The 13,615-nt window shown below is 33.3% G+C and overlaps 1 protein-coding gene and 1 long non-coding RNA gene across 5 annotated transcripts in view; one reads left to right on the top strand and one right to left on the bottom strand.

The window, feature by feature from the left end:
• Positions 1-5,591, bottom strand: part of LOC102155394 — a 42,959-nt gene extending 37,368 nt beyond the window's left edge. Inside the window, exons 1-3 of the long non-coding RNA XR_005366902.1 lie at positions 5,332-5,591; positions 4,604-4,631; positions 680-762 (exon numbers count right to left, since the gene is read on the bottom strand). This is a non-coding gene — a long non-coding RNA (uncharacterized LOC102155394). The remainder of the gene's footprint in view (positions 1-679; positions 763-4,603; positions 4,632-5,331) is intronic.
• Positions 1-13,615, top strand: part of LINGO2 (leucine rich repeat and Ig domain containing 2) — a 1,117,067-nt gene that overhangs the window by 46,149 nt on the left and 1,057,303 nt on the right. The window lies entirely within an intron of this gene.

Below are 13,615 nucleotides of genomic sequence, written 5' to 3'. Positions count from 1 at the left end.
TGAATAATACTTTAACTTTTCACCTATAAAATGATGAACTTACTAGAACCAAGTCATAAACTCAAATGCCCAGAGAGGACCAAAATATATAGGAGGCAGTTAGGGGTCTAGAACACAGAATGCATATTTTGTCTAAGATTGACAAAATCTATACCTACCTTCTTCCCTGCCCCTTCCTCCTTGACAGCCTGCTTGAAATAGAATATATTTGAGAGCTGAATTTAGCCAATGGGACTTCCAGTTGCAACTTCTGAACTAAGAGAATAACTAAGCTCACATCCCAACTTTAAAAAGTGGATTATTTTTTTATACCAGTTAGAGAACCATTTCCTCATTCGAAACTTTTACTTAATTCTCTTACACACACACACACACACACACACACACACACACACTTTTTTTTTTCCTGGAGACTGATGTTGTTAACTGGTTTAAGAAATTAGATAATGTGGATCATATCTACTTTACTTGACAAGAGTCTTAAACTTTAAGTATCAGTAGATCATAGCTACTTAATTTTATTCTTGTAAATACTTAAAACTAATGGGAAAAAAGGAATAAATTCACTTAGAGGCTTTTATTTTTCTTGAAATTCACATTCCTCTTCTTGTTATTTAGTACTCATAGTTATGAATCTTGAATACTTAGGACTATTTGGAGAAAAACAATTACAACTTACCTTAGGCTCAGTAGATATTATGCAGTTTTGGTGATGTTCAAGTTTAAGATTATGCCAGCATCAAGTTAAGTTCAGTGTCAAGTCTGTGGAAAAATGATCAATCTGGGTTATTTAGCTTACTGTAGTAAGTGTTCATAAGCTTTTGGATCTCCTGGAGTATAATCTGCATAAAAACAAGGACTTCACTGTTTATCTTGCCTTATTTCCAGTGTTTACAGTAGCTATACTTAGTGTTGAGAACAGTGTCTGGGATATAACAAGTGCTCAATAAATATGTGTTGAAGTAATTATTGAATTAATTTTGAGAAAATATTTTAGGATGCCAAATATAGATATATGGCAAGTATTATTCAAGTAGAAATGTAATAGGAAGATTGAAAAATATTTTCTTAATGGGTTTTGAAATTATGGGATGAACATTTTGTTTCTCATTGCTGTAATAGCAATTTCTGAGGGAAGTTTTGAAAATTAAAATATTTTCATTTTTGTTTTAATTTCTAAGGAAAAACTATGAAAACAAAATGAGACGTTACCTCAATTTGTAAATAAACAATATCGATAAATGAAGCCTTACTGAAGCTATGTTATAGCTATTAAATTAGTATATAAATGGTTACTAACTCTATTCTTGTTATTGTCTATAATAATTATGGAACTACCTTATTTTCATTCATCCCTTATTCTTTTTTTTTTTTTTTTTCATCCCTTATTCTTGCTTTGAACAGTGCTTTGAAGTGTTTAGACACTTACATACACACACATACACACAAATATATGTGGCTGAAGCAGGTCTCTACCTTTGTTATTTGTAGAAATTCTCCCTCTTCAGTATACTGTTTCAGTGTGCTCTGCTTAATTATATATTCCTTATTATTATTTCAAACTATCTAACCCAACTTTAGGTCATTTAGATACTGATAGTCTCTGCTTTATGACTAATATATTGATAACATTGTATCATTTGAGTTATAGAATGCCTATTTGAAAACAAACACCAGCTCATTTTTATATTGTTGTGTTCTCATTTTATTTCATGGCTGTAGTGCAAAATATTGATAGGTGATTTATGTCATTTATCTATGGCTGCATCAGAAACCATCCCTACTTAGTAACTTAAAAAAAACAATTACTTGTGTTGCGCATAAATCTTCTATTTGGTTTGGACTTGTAGGAATAGCTTGCCTCAGCTGGGGCAGTTTCAGTTGGGAAGTGGACGTTCACTTTTAAGATCACTCATTCACATGATGGCATATGGGGCAGATTGTCAGCTGGAAGCTCAGTTGCAGCTGTGGGTCAGTGGCCTTGCTTTCTTTCCATCTAAACCTCCTCACTGGCCACTCATTAGGTTTTTCATGGTAGTTAACTTCCAAAACATCTTAAGAAAATTAAATATAAGTGCACAGTGTTTTTTATGCCTAACTTTGGAAGTCATAAAGCATCCCTTATAATCTGTACTTCATTGGCCAGGGCAATCTCGAGGGCCCACCCAAGTTCAAGGGGAGAGGACTTAGACTCCGTTACTTGATGGGGAATAACAATGTTCTGGAAGAGCATGTAGGACAGGCAATAACAATTGTTATGTTCACCTTTGAAAACTAATTTACCATACGACTATTGATTTGTCATCATGCAGAAACCTATTCTTTTTAGCTTTCCAAAACACTCTTAGAAATGGGCTTGTTGTTGCTCTTGTATCCTGAATCATTTTCTGTACATTTACATAATTACATAATTCTCTTCTGAATTGGAGCTTTCATAGCCTTAGAACTTAGCACCTCTTCTTATATTTTGTAAGCCAGAGTGTAAATCTATTGGTTGGATATATGAATGAATATTTGCTCTTCTCATGCCAAGATTTTCTTACAGCTTTTCTTATACTTAGAAAGGACCCTTTCTAGGAAAAGGAAAAATCATGAGAATAAGTCATAAGCATCTTTACTGTGTAATATTAGACTCTAAGCCCTATTTTTTACTTATTTTTTCTGTACTTCCATGACTGCATGTATATTAGAAGAATACAATTATTTAATGTCAGAATCTAAATGTGATCCATCTTTTTTCTACTGAAGATGATATTTTGGTATGATGACTATTTTGCTTAGTGTTTTTAATACTATTATTTTACTTAGATGTGTTTTTAATACTCATGACTTCAAGATACCCTAAATTTTTAAAGCAAAGCTTAAAAAATGATTAATGCAATCACAAGTTCTTTTTTTTTTTTTTTTTGTACTGAGTGGGAACTAAAATCTAGGTAATATGTAATATTCAATATTCTCTCTTACGCTTCTCTCTTATGCTTTTGTTTCTCTTCTTTATGGAATCTATAAGATTCTGAAACTTATCAGACTAGTGAAGCCAGACATTGCCTTTTACTTATTTTTTAAATATTTTATTTATTTGTTCATGAGAGACAGAAAGAGAGGGAGAGAGAGAGAGAGAGAGAGAGGCAGAGACACAGGCAGAGGGAGAAGCAGGCTCCATGCAGGGAGCCTGACATGGGACTCAATTCCAGGTCTTCAGGATCACACCCCGGGCTGAAGGCGGTGCTAAACCGCTGAGCCACCTGGGCTGCCCCAGACATTGCCTTTTAAAGCAGTGCTACTGAAGCCAAAATATAATGAAAAAATCCTTGAGGAATGTTCTTTGGGATACCTTGTTTACTGCTGGTTTTCAGTAGATTATTTTTTCCCTACAGATATTTAATAATTCTGTATTTAATTCTATTTTGTATTAAATTTGAACACACTTCTTGTTATATTTTTATGTTAATTTTCTCCCAGTAATTGTTGATTCAAATAATGAATAGTGTTTTGTTTGATTCATGTTATATACCAACCTGTTTTATTTTTCACACCATCCACTTTTGGAATAATATTTAGTATTCAGATATTCTGTTGAATAGTGCCTTTTGTATCCATTCATTCATAAATTTATATTTATTCATTTATTGTGCCTTTCATTATTATTCATTCAACAAGCATATATTGACCTCTTTCCATGTGCTTGACTCAGTGTTGTTTATAACCTTCTCTGAAGGTTACAACTTATTAGAGATTATCAATTTTTATTTTCAAATGTTAACTACAAACAGCAGTCTATTCAAAGATTAATTTATAAGAAGGCTTCTTTGGTAACTCACTTTTTTTTAAAGATTTTATTTATTTATTCATGAGAGACATAGAGAGAGAGAGAGAGGCAGAGGGAGAAGCAGGCTCCATGCAGGGAGCGTGACATGGGACTCGATTCCGGGTCTCTAGGATCCCACCCTAGGCTGAAGGCGGTGCTAAGCCGCTGAGCCACTGGGGCTGCCCGGCAGCTCACTTTTATAATAGTTTTCTGTTTATAATAATCACAAAGGATTTCTATATGAATTCATCTATTTGTATCCTGTACATTATATGGCATTTTTACACTATTTAAATCACTTCTCAATAATAATGTAATATTTCCATCCTTAGCAAATGGACTATAATGAGATTTGTATTGTGGTTCAAGACCAATAACAGGCCATAGATTCATGAAAATAAATCATTGGAGTTTTTATTGTTTATATCTGGTGGCCTGTTACATGAAGGCCCTTTTCTTTGGGTGCTCTTTGTTTCTGTGATTAGTCCTTCACTATAAGGCAGGTAGTTTCATTGTATTATTTTGGACCACCCAGGAAATTGTTGACAATGTCCATTCTTGGCTCCATGTCAGACCTACTGAATTAGAAACTCTTGAGAGGCAGCCTAGCAATCTATCAAAACTCTAGGTGATTCTGATAACACAGTAAAGTCTGAGAATAAGTGTTTTAAAAAAGAATTCCAACACATTTATATCTCTGTATTAAAATTTTGAGACATTCACAGGGTATAGTTGATCCAGATATAGTTGGTTTACACAGTTAAAATTAATAAGTAGAAGTTAATATAAGCTTACCTTGTTTTTGGTGAATCTGTTCTATGAGCTAAAGACACAAAGCACACTTGTTTATTTGTCAAATTATCTCATTCTTTAGGAAAAATATCAAATATACATGTGTTTATCATGCATGGATTTGCATTTAAAAATCAAATCTGTATGTAGTTTTATGATAATTACTCTGCACTAGTAAATTTCTCTCTGATTTATAATCAAATGTTTATCATTTTTGGTCTAATTTGGAGGAACTTTAGTAGGATAAGCAATTTTCTAAAGTCTATTCACAAGTAACAAACCCCATAATACTATGAGAAAAATAGGTAATATTTAATCAACACTTATTAATTCTAGGCCACTTTAAATATATTATCTCGAATAATTTTCACCAACATTCTGAAAATGGTATTATTCCTCCTCTTATGATCAGTAATCCAAGAGAAAATAGAAATGTTACATAATTTGCTATAGCTAGTAAAGTGTAGAACCACTTCAGAGTTGAGGCTTCGGAAACAACTTTTGTAACCAAAATGTTTCATTGCTTCAGTGGAAAATAACCTTGGGTCTGGTGTTAGAAAATTTAGGTCAGTGGTCCTGGAAGTAATGCACATTCTTTATCCCTACCTCAGAGCTATGGAAGCAGAAAGGATGTAGAACACAGCACTTTGTTTCAATAATCTCTTTAGATGATTCAGATATACTGTAAAGTTTGAAAGCCATGCATCTAGGTTTAAGACTATTTTATTTACCTTCTTTAGAATTTTGGACAAATCCTTAAATATTTTGAGTGAAATTCTTTCCTTGAAAGAGGGCTTGTAGGACTCTTTGTATGTTAGGTGGTTGTGAAAATTCTGAGGTTACTCAGGAGAAAGAATTTTGTGATTTGCAAAGTACTCTTCAGATGTTACTTGATCTGAATTAATCACAGCAGCCTGTGAACCACAACTGAATTTTCACCATGAGTTAATTCCTCCAGGAGGATGACATTATCTTAGGAACTTCGTTACCTTCTAAATCCACAGCTTTATTTGATCACAGTTGATTATGTGTCATCTTAGCTTGCTGTGTAATTCACAGCCAAACTTGAGGACCAGGACAAGATAGGATGAGGGTGCATGAGAAGGATCTGCCCAGCGTACCCATTTTAGAAGTTGAGCTCAGTACACATGTAGCCATGAGGAATTGCAGAGTTATTGGAAGAGGAAATTAGAGAGCTTGCTAAAATATGCTGCTACTAACCCTTACTTTCTTCTTCCTATTCCTGGTGCCTTAGAACTGATTCAGTCTTTTGTGCATAGCTCAATAACTCCATCTTCAGCGTGTAACACTAGCCCTGAGATTTGGAGTAGAGTACAAGGGCATTTGGGGTCACTTAAGGAAGTTTTCCAAAAGAGGACTATAGCTCCCAGTGAGACAAGTCCTCTAACCTGAGCTCTGAGACGCTAGTGAGGGAAGGATCAGGGGTTGAGCATTGCAGCTGGGTGGATCTGTGAAAGCTTCCCTTTCATATTCAAATGGAATCTCTCAGAATTCAGATGGATACAGATCTAGGATATTCTGTCTCTGCGTCTCTGTATTTTGTCCCTGTTTTTCTCTCTATCTCCCATTCTCTCTCTCACATACATACACACACATACTTGGGTACTAAAATTAAGACTGAGTAGGGGAGAGATGAGAGTGATGGTTTAGTAGGACCTCATGGTTGTAGTATAACCCAATGGCAAATAGTTCTTTTCTCTTCCTCAGTAGAGATGAGTCCCAAGAGTATGTTTCTGAGATGCTTTGGAGACAGTAGGCTTGATAGAAGATTAGTTTATATTCCACTCAGATGCTTCCTCCAGTCTGCTAAAGTGCTATCCGAATTCTCCTTCATTTGCAGGTGTTCATTTAGTTATTAATAGAATGTACATCACTGATTAATAGAGTCAATAAAGAATAACTCCAAAGAATTAGGAGTAATTCTACAAACATTTTCTTTTTCAAAGAGAAAATTGTCCATACAGATGAATCTAGAAAGTTACTTCTGAGTCATATAACAAATAGGGTATATAAATATATATTAGTACATTCTTTTTCTGTGTTTGTATCTTCTAGAAGGTAAAATATATTGTTGCAGAGGGACAAGTATGTATTAGTGATGCATGAGAAAGTCAAAATTCTCTTTTATTTTAAAGATTTTATTTATTTATTTGAGAGAGAAAGTGTAGTGTGTGTGAGCAGGGAGAGGGACATAGGAAAAGACAATCTGAAGCAGATTCTGAGCTGAGCGAGGAGCCCCAATCAGGGCTTGATCTCATGACCAACCATGAGGTTATGACTGAGCTGAAACCAAGAGTTGACTGTGCCACCCAGGCGCTTCTCAAAATTCTCTTATGAAAACCCTGAATTTTTCATTATACAATATAAGAAAACAAATAAAAACCAAATAAAATATTGCCCCACACCCAAAATTTGAACTTATATATGAATTTAAGTGGAAAATGTGTGGAATTAATGTGTTGCACAAGCCAGATATTATTGCTTTCAGGGAACCAAGACACTTTACTATCCTTCTTGATATCAGAAGAACAAAATAAATGAGGGAATATGAAGTTATGGTTAGGTTTAAATGAGAAATGCTTGTCTACTTAGATCTTTTAATGCAAGATTGAATTTCTTTAGTGTGACATTATTTTATATTAATTTCCCCCCTAATTAATACCTTGCTGTTTTTAGACATAGTGGCAGTTGTGTTTTATATACCACAATCTATTTTTATTTTCAGTTAGTCTTTGACTCTCCAAATATTAAAATGAACTTAAAGTAGGTATTACTCATATGTTTTCAGAATGATTCATGTTCACCTCTAGTTCTTGGCATTCTCTATCAGGATTCATTGTGTTAACAAGTGAGTTTGAACAGTATTTCGGTATGTATAAAACACAATACTCACATAATTGTAAATATCACATTGTACAATAACTATTTATGAGTCTCTCACTTACTGTTCTAGTCTGGAAAGGGACTCTTTCTCATTTAGTTTCATGTTTGGCAAATCTCATATGCTCAATGACATTCTGCTGAATTTTAAAACTGAGTATTTCTTGAGTGGGATAGCTTTATTTAAAAAAAAAACTTTTATATATGTAGGGATGTTGAGAGTATCTGCAATTTAGTTCTTTATCTGTCATTTTATGGAGTCTGAACTAACTAGTGGACATGCCTAAATATATTGTTTTACTAGTAAAACTTGTTTTTCTTATTATTTTTATTTTTTTAATTTTGTCTTTGTTCTGTCCCAAGGTAAAGCATATATTCTAGGAAATTCATAAAAATTTGGTTGGGCTTAAAAGCAAAAAAAAAAAATGGTGTTGGGCTTAATATTTAGATCTAAGGTACATTAAGTGATATGATATGCCTTGGTTTCCTGAAAGAGGGAATATGCTCAGTTTATTCCCAGGTAATAGCTTACCATAAAAATGTGGCTGAGTGAGTTTCCTGTTGTAGTAGAAGTATCATGTGAAATTGATGTTCAAAGACTTATCTAAGAAGGCTAGCATTTTATGAAGTGTTCCTTTGGTAATGAAATGTTACTTCCCAAAGACACAAATAACTTTTTCATGTCCTTCAATCTTAGAAGTTATCAGAAGAAATTTAATGACATGCAAACTGTGCTAGAATTTTAGTTTTATTTATTGATACTCCCATCTATATACATAAATGAGATGTAATCATGTACCAGAGTACATTTATCTACGATTTCATGTCTAGGAATAGGTAAGAAACCCAGTTGTAAATGAAAACCGTTTGTTTTATCTTCTTTTCTTGCCTAAAGCCAACAATTGATTGACTGCTATAATATGAATTTAGAGGTAACTAAAATCCCAATATTGTTGAAACTATACTACTTTATAACCTGTCAGTTCTTAGTGATGCACATAAAAGCCAAATACGTTTTCAATTGCTCAGTGTATTGTGAAAAGTCTAATGGGGCTTTTTTTTTTTTCCTTACAAATTCTCCATGGGCTTTGAGTTACATCTTAAGGGCTCTGTTGTAGTTTTGCAATTAACCTGCCATAGTGAAGAGTACACACTGATATTTTGTTGTAGTTGCTTCTTTTTATTCTATATTCCTGCAGTATGTATTTACCAACAGCAATGTGTAGTAGCATTAGATGAGAAGAGGGCAAAGCTTTAATTTTGAGGGCTATTTTAGAATTCCCTGTGTGATTTTTGTCACTATCACTTCTACTGGAATATTGTGGTAAGAAAGCTTCTAAATTCTTAGTTTACAATCACAATTGTTTTTACCTCTTTCATTCTACTGTAACACCTCCATGATGGAAGTTTTTTGTTTTGTTTTGGGTGTGTGTTTGTTTTGACTAATGGAGATGATTTTTTCTATGCTCTTAGCTTCCTTGAGATGGCAGTATAAGCTATTTACTCTGGAATAAACTGCCCTTTTTTTCAAGAACAGCTACAGCTTTATTTGACACTAACAATGCATTGCATTGTTTCAGTTTTAAAAGTTCAAAATCTTATAAAGGCTAATTATATACTAAATATTATTCTGGGTGTTATTTTTTACAGTAGATTATTCAAATAAAATAATAATCATGTATGTACATTTTAAAGAGTATTAATTTTCATTTTGTGATTTTTTTTTCTCTTTCATTTTAAGTTACAAAAAAAAAGCTCACAGTAGGGGCGCCTGGGTGGCTCAGTTGGTTAAGCAGCTGCCTTTGGTTCAGGACATGATGCTGGAATAGAGCCCCACATCCCACATCAGGCTTCCTGCTCGGTGGGGATCCTGCTTCTCTCTCTCTCCCTCTGCCTCATACTCCCCCTGCGTGTGCATGCTGTGCACGCTCTCTCTCTCTCTGTCAGATGAATAAATGGAATCTTAAAAAAAAAAACCTCACAATATTTTACACAGTAATAAGAAATATCTAGGTCATGTATTTCTTTATACTAAACTCTGATTCTTGGAGACTATGGAAGAGAAGAATTGTAGTCAGTGAACTACAATATTCATGATCATTAACATATTATGTAGGAGGAAGACAGTACATTTTTTCTAAAAGTTTAGAAAATTAATATCTATATCTCATCTGTAAGTGATGAATGCAGCACCTTTTTATTTTTTTTTTAATGCAGCACCTTTTTAAAAATTATTTTTTTATTGTTAAATATATCCTGAGATTTGACATTTATAAAAGGAAAAGATCTTCCCAGCATCAAGGAATAACTAAATACATAGTAATTTATACCACAATTGTAGAAAGAGTGATGTGAGAAGCTAAAGGGTAATATTTCTTTTTTCTTTGAGAACAGAAAGTTAGCAAATTATTCATTATTCTTCCTTATGGAAAAATAATACTAACAATGATAATCATAAGAGGAAAGCATTGCATATAAAGCCTTATCACAAGTGCTTTTTGTGTATAGTCTCATCTAAGCCTTTCCAAAGTACATGACATTATTACTGTTGCTGGGAATTAGATTTGAGGAGATTGACGTCACTGGAAAATCAGAAATGGAACAGGGTATATTGGCCAGCCAAGGAGACTCCAGAGTCTGAGATGTTAACTCTGCAGAGATGGATTTTTGTATTAGAGGAGATAGTGACTTTGATACTTCTCTCTCTTTCTACCTCGGCATATCGGCTTTCTCCTTTTCTCCTTTTTCTTATGAATAAATCTTTTCTGTTGGTGGTGTGATAACTGTAGCTTCCTGTTCTAGTCTGAAAGTTGAAGGAAGATAAAGCTGTGGTACATAGATTCCACAGGACAAAATATATGTGCATTTATTTTCCCTGTAAAATAATTCATAATAATAATTAGTAATAAAGCTGATTGCATTTTTCAGTAAGTTGAGATATTTAATAAAGTTTTAGAGGAATTCTCCGTTGGAAAATCTGAATTTAATTCAGGAATTAAATCTAGATTTATTTCATGGTAGACTATTTTTAGTATAGAGCTTTTCTCTTTATTGGAAATATGTTGCTTTTACCAATTCCTATTCAATAGTGTTCGGAGCCCACGTGAGAGCTTAAAGCAGTTTTTTAAAGTTGATTTTTAATTGTTCAATAAATGCCATTTAGCCAAAACAATTTCATTTGAAGAGTACTGTAAAATTCATAGGATGCTTAAATTAAATCACAGTGACTCTCTTGTTTTTCATGCGTCTAGATATCCCCATCAGTGGTTGAATAAAAGTGTGTCTGTGTCCATTTGAGTAGAGAGAATATCTATCTGGGTCATCACATGGATGTCAAGGATGAGGCAGATGTTCTGTGCCTTGATCCCTTTGTCATTTGTTCAGGTTTATAAAGACCCAGGAATTACTTGGGCATTGGTTTAGATCACATTCTATTTATAGTAGGGTTATTTTATGATCTTTTGCATGGATAAAGAAACTTGAGTATATGAAGTAAGGGCTGATTTTGTTGTTACCTATTTGTTTCACCCTCTTCAAGAGTGAAAAGGTATGTTTGGCTTGTAAGAAAAATAAATTTCCTTGGATATATATGCTACTTGGATTAAAACAATACTCTGTAGTGTTATTAGATGATGTTGTTAAGCCTAAGCTTTTATTTGAAATAATATATAGACAAAATGACATCTCTTTTTTGTTTAAACCTGACTCATTTACAAGGGCACATACTGCTAAAAATAAACAATAAAAAGCTCTTCTTCATAGATATTAAATTATATGGCAGTCTTGTTGTCCACCACGTAGATGCTGCCAAAATTATAAGGCTCAGCAAAGAATGCAAATTGAATCATTAACATTGGAAATAAAAATGAAGAAATTGATTGGAATGAATTATGTTAGCTTTAATGAAAGCTTGGCAAAAAATTCTGCTTACTCATATAAATGGCCTACGTAAATGAGCAAGCAACCTTCTATTCTTAAAACATATGTAAAATACTTAAGGAATAAAGAATATGAAGTAAAATAAAATTAAATGAAAGGAAATATAATGATGATATAAAATTAGCAAGACCATGTACAGGCATGGACGACACTGTATTTCTTTGTGCTTTTCTAAGTACTACAAACTATGTTATTTATTAGTTTCTTAATTATTTTTAACAGGGCATATTTATTAAGTAGCTATTAGTGTCAAAAATTTTTGAGTCTTTGGGTGCTTAGGTAACTCAGTTGGTGAAGTGTGCAACTCTTGATTTCAGCTCACGTCATAATCTCAGGGTCGTGGGACCAAGCTCCACGTTGGGCTCTGCACTAGGCGTGGAGCCTGCTTGAGATTCTCTCTCTCCCTCTACTCCACATACACTATCTCTTGCTACAAAAAAGAAAAAGTAAAATAGCTTGAGTCCTTTTGCTATGTATTTTTACATGCATTATACCACTTAATCTTTACCAGTGAAGTAGATAATATTTTTAATTCCCATTTTCATATATTAAATAGAAATTCAGAGAAAATACTCTGCAACTAGTGTTTTAATAGTTCACTTTAAGCTAATAAGAGATGCTTACCTTATTTCACACGAGATTGATGAGGATAGTACTTATATTTTATCACTAGTTTATCTTTCAGACTCTGTGCTTTAAGTTTTAAAGGCTTTTGATTTAAATTTTGGGATATTAGCAAAAATATGGAGTCCAAGCTTAATGGCCTATTCCTGTTGTTCATTGACAGTTGCTTTGACTTTTTTTGCGGTTATAAACCTATATATCTTCCCAGGTTGTGCATTTTTTGAATAAAGATAGAACTGTAAGATTGCCTGCTTACCAATTCTGATATAAAACTTTATAAAGTGGGAAAAATGAATTAGTATTCCTTGGATTTCAAATTCTAAGAGATTGGATACTGAAGAATTTTTCTGTCCCACTTCCTGTGAGGACACTGCTTTCAAGTCATAGGAATTTGATCTTGGACTTTACCTAATTAGTTGATAACTGATGATAGGTGTGTCCTAGTTTATCCCAGACCTTTGCACTATTCTCTGAGTATAACCTAGGTCCATGAAACAGGCTGACACTCAACAATACATCTGGGGATGAATACCAGTTCCTCCCGTTAATTAACATTTGACTGATCATAAATTATGATTAATTGTATGAATAATATTCAATTTGTAAGGAATCTAATGTACTTAAAAATGAAGATTTTAAAATATCTATAAAATATTTGACCTAAAAAATATATTTGACCTAATTATGATTAGTTAATTGGATTAAAAATGCAGTGATGTCTAACCTACATAAAAATTAAGATTTTTAATCAAATAGTTCTGTGAAATATGGATTCAAAAGTGAATATTTTAATTTTATAAGAATATTTCTGAGTTAGGAGACTAATATAATAAGTATGTGCTATAAAGATAATTAAATGAGCAAAGAGGTTGTTGGAAGAACATCAAGAAGAGATGTTACTACTCTGGTTGAGATAAGGAAAAATAAAGGAAAAATGATAGTGACTTCAATCAAAAGATACAGGAGCCCTAGTGGCCAGGGATTCTGCAAATCTATTGCTATTTGAACCTCCAGTGGAGTTGGTTACAAAGGGGCCCAGTTTGCTCCACGACCAGAAGGCCCTTGACGGTAAAAAGTAGAGTGACAAGGCTGGAAAAATTCTTGTACTTCATAGTATCAGCCATACATTGGAATCTTGAGAATGGCAGCAGATGGCCCCCAAGTTTCCCATTGCCATTCAGGAGAAGCAACAGATGATAATGTTTGCAGAAAAGACAATTTGACATTTCTAATTGAAATTGTTTATGTACTACTTAATGTGAATTATACTGTATAGTATATTCTGCTAATTTAACATCCTAGCATCACTTTTTGTAGGAAAATTTGTCTTCTCTTTTATATACTCCCATCCCTGCTGGAGGTTCACCATTGACAGGCATTGTTAGATAGGCCCTCTATAAAAAAGTTGTCTGCAATTTTTTTGCAGAATTTTTGAAAGATGACCTTGGTTATGATGCTATGTCTGTTTTTACCAAAATAGATTTGGGCAAATTCAAAATTGAGCAACTGATACACATTTCTCTCTCTCTCTGTGTGGTGTGTGTATCTTTC

Source organism: Canis lupus, chromosome 11, assembly GCF_011100685.1.
Source record: "Canis lupus familiaris isolate Mischka breed German Shepherd chromosome 11, alternate assembly UU_Cfam_GSD_1.0, whole genome shotgun sequence".
Lineage (NCBI taxonomy): Eukaryota > Metazoa > Chordata > Mammalia > Carnivora > Canidae > Canis > Canis lupus.
Note: the sequence above shows the minus strand (reverse complement) of the source record. Positions and strands in the feature narration are given on the sequence as shown.